Here is a 3,722-nt window from a genome sequence, read left to right on the forward strand (position 1 = left end):
CGTTCTCTTCACTCCAGCCCTGCAGCCGTGTTCTCCTCAACTCCAGGGTCTCGCACAGGCTTGGCACAGGCTGAGCTATCTCCTGCTTCCTCAGCTTAGACAGCAGGTCCTCTGGGAAGCCTTCCCTGATCTCCAGACCAGAGCAGGGCCCCCTCGCCCTCCCAGGAACTCCATAGTACCCTGGCCTTCTACTGGACAATGATCCGCGTCACAGCACTTCTTGTCCACTACCTGCTCCCCATTAGGCTGTACCCTCCCTAAAGACAGGGACCCACCAGTGTCCCCACACCTGCCACAGTGTCCCAGGATACAGCAAGTGCTCCCTAAATATTTGGAGACTGAGCGATAACTATGAAATCACCCCCAAGCAGGCTGAGCACCCCACCCCCACTCCTGTTGGTGTGGCTTCTGAGGAAAACTCAATAGCAGGCATTCTGATCTTAGAGAACATGGTATCTGGTGACACCACTGGGCACATTGACAAAAATGTGGCCATAGTGGGGTCACCGGCTCTCAGGAAGGAGTAAGTACCGAGTCATGCTGCATCCCGCACAGGAAGAGATCGAGCTGGTGCCGACGGCGTGGGGTGTCCCGAGCCTTTGGTCTTGGGTTTCTCTTCCTAGGGTATTTATAGCCATCCGGAGAAGCGGCTGGCTTCATTAATTGTGAGCGTATGTCCACCCAAAGCAGCCATACACCAAGTGTATTGAATACCAGGCCTTATATGGGCATCCTTGTTGATTCATATGTTGTTAATAAGTGACATGGAGTGGATGGCTAAGGCAGAGTGCCAAATGCTCGCCTTCCCCTGCCATCTCAAGGCTCAAGGTCATTGGTGTGGTGTATTGTTTGTTTTTAATGGAGTGACTAGTTTTTTAAACAAAAAAGAGAGAGTTGTGAGGCCCACAGACATTTGATGACCTGTACAGGGACAAACATACAGTTCAGAAGTGGCAGCAAAGAATGCAGATTCTGTATCCAGTCTCAAACAAACACCATTCAACCAAGTTGTTAGCTTACAACAGCTATTATGAGGTGGGTGCTACTATTATCCCCATTTTGCAAATGAGGAAACGGAGGCCCAGAATGGTTGCGTGATGGGTTCAATTGGTAGGTAGCAGAGCTGGAATTTGAACTCAGGCAGCCTGGCTCCAGAGTCCAGAAGCAGCCAGGCCCTGTGGGGACTCATTCAGTGCAAACCGAAGCCAAATGAGGACCCACTTCCAGAAGACTCAGGCCCTGCCCTGATTTACTCTGTTCTCCCTTGAGGGCTACAGAGAAGCTGCAAGCACAGCCCCGGCCTCGAGGGGCACGCGTGGTCACTACAGCACAAGCTGGCAAGTGTGAAGTGCCCTGCAAGGGATCCAGGTGCCAGAAGCAGGCTGTCCATGCAGGCAGAGGTCCTGAAGCACCCATCACTGGGTACATCCCCGCCTTGTGGATACCAGGCTCTGTGTGGGCAAGGCAGTTTTCTTGTCTGGGGCTCAACTTCCAAATCCGTAAAATGGGGATGAGGATGATGAGGACGCACTAGTTTTAATCTTATGCAGTTGGTGTTGGGATTAAACGGGAGAAAGCACACAACCCGTATAGGCCAGGGAGTGCGTTCCATAAACGCCGGCCATTACTATTTCTAGCAGAAAGGTCCAGGCATCGCCCTTTATTCATTCACAAACATATGCCAAGCACCTCCTTATGATGTCCCTGGCATTGCTGCGCCAGGTGCCAGGCGTACAAAGAATGAGATAGCAGCCAGGCCCTCAGAGAGAGCAAGCACTGTGGCGAGGGGCTGTGACGTAGGTCTGCACGAAGGACTATGGGGAAGGAGGTGCGTGAGGCTGGGAGGAGTCATGGGCCCCTGCAGAAGGAATCAGAGAAGTGGTGTGGAGGAGAGTGACAGGATGTGGGGAAGGGGCAGAAGGTGCTTCTTGTGTGTGCAAAGGCACCGTAAGGGCCGCGTCAGGGCATGCCATCTGCAAGGTGGTGTGCTGGCCGGCGGGCGGTGGCTGCAGGGCGGTGGCTGCAGCCCACAGGACCGGGTTCCAGGCAGGCGGCTCTGCCCTGCGGAAGTCCACCTCCCAGTCCTGAAGTCTTCTTTATCTCCAGACTCAGCTGGGGGCAGAGGAATAACTAAATATTTAAGTGGGTTATTTTTTTAATTTTCTTTTCGGTGCCCAGTTATTTGCCTGTTAGCCAGCCCGAGAGGAGACTGAATTTATGTCTCACCAAAGAGGCACCAGAAAGGGAAGGAGAGAGACACCGAGACAGACAGAGAAGATTATGCAGAGTTGTTCCCCCCACCCCCCCACCCCTTCTAAGTGTCTCCTCGGTAGAATCCTGCCTCTCTGTCTCCGGGGAGCGGTTCGCCCTCCAGAAAATATGACACTTTATTTCCTGCCCTTGTTTGTTAACACACCCCATTACCATCCATCTCAGTTTCATGTAACTGCCAGCCGGCATTAACGCCCTCCTCCTCGCCGGCCCCGAGGCAGAAAATAGAAAAGGAAGAATTCAGCAGATTTTCCCCCGTGGCACCCTCGGCGGCACCAAGATAACCAGAGCAGAAACCACAATTGGATTCTTATTCCTTCAGCCCAGGAATGCGAAGGACTGGACGGTTTAACCACCTTCTGCATTTTCCTACAAAGAGAGTCGGCTTGTTATTTCGGTTGTCTGGGCTCCCTTCTGTGCTACAAAGAAAGATACATTAATTAATTTTTTTTTTTTTTAAATGTTAGGCAGGAGATGTTGCAAACTGTCAGGAACTGTCAGTGGCGCCTGCCCCAATCAGGTAAGCGGCCTGTGGAGCCTGCGGCGGAGACACACTGACCCCTAGTGGCCGACCTGGCCCTCGCAGCCCCTGAGCCCCGCCCTCACAGGGCCAGAGAAAATCGCTTCCTCCCTGGAGCAACTCGGTGTGGCCTGGGGGCGTGGCGGGTGCTCCGTCTCCACCGCCTGCCCCAACACAGGCACGCACGTAGGCGCGCGCTTGCTCCCCTATCCAATTTCTTCTCTTTTTTTCCAATTTAACTAGAGGATAGATTTTTCTAAGAACCTTCAGGGTGCTGGCCCTGAGCCACAAATAAGCCCTGTTTCTCTGGTCTTAAGAAGTTGTGAAAAAGGCAGGCAGGGTCCAAAGAGGACGCAGAGCTGAGAGGGAGGAAAGGAACTGGCATTTATGGAGAGACTCCTTCGTGCCAGGCACTGTGCACACGTTATTCCCCTAGAGCTTTAGAATAGCCCCAATGGACCACAATTTGGAAACTGAGGCTCTGGCTGTCAAATGTCTTGTCCAGGTTACAAAGCTAATGTTTTTATTGGCTTTATTTATTTTAATAAGCACATATTTACCTAGCACTTATCTGCCAGGCAGTCTTCTAGCGCTTTACCTATATTGAATCTTCATTACAATCCTGTGAGGTAAGTGCCTCCATTTCACAGATGAGGGAGCGGAGGCACAGAGCGGTTAAGTAAGGAGTGAGTGGTGGATCCAGCATTAAGGCCAGGCGGTCTGGCTTCAGAGTGTTCTTCAGGGGTCCCTCCAGCGTTCCAAACCCAAACTGTTCCCCATCCCTCTTTAATCGCCCAGGGACAGGTGCTGCAGCAGGGCAGGAAGCAGCCATTCTAACTGCCGAGGAAGGAAGGAGCCTTGTGGAAGAACTGGTATTGAAGCTCCTTGAAGGCAGAGACAGTGCCGTCCACCTTCAGAGCCTCATGCCTGG

The sequence above is a fragment of the Pteronotus mesoamericanus genome, unplaced genomic scaffold (genome assembly GCF_021234165.1).
Source record: "Pteronotus mesoamericanus isolate MK-2021 breed Mesoamerican mustached bat unplaced genomic scaffold, CSHL_Meso_final contig_84, whole genome shotgun sequence".
Lineage (NCBI taxonomy): Eukaryota > Metazoa > Chordata > Mammalia > Chiroptera > Mormoopidae > Pteronotus > Pteronotus mesoamericanus.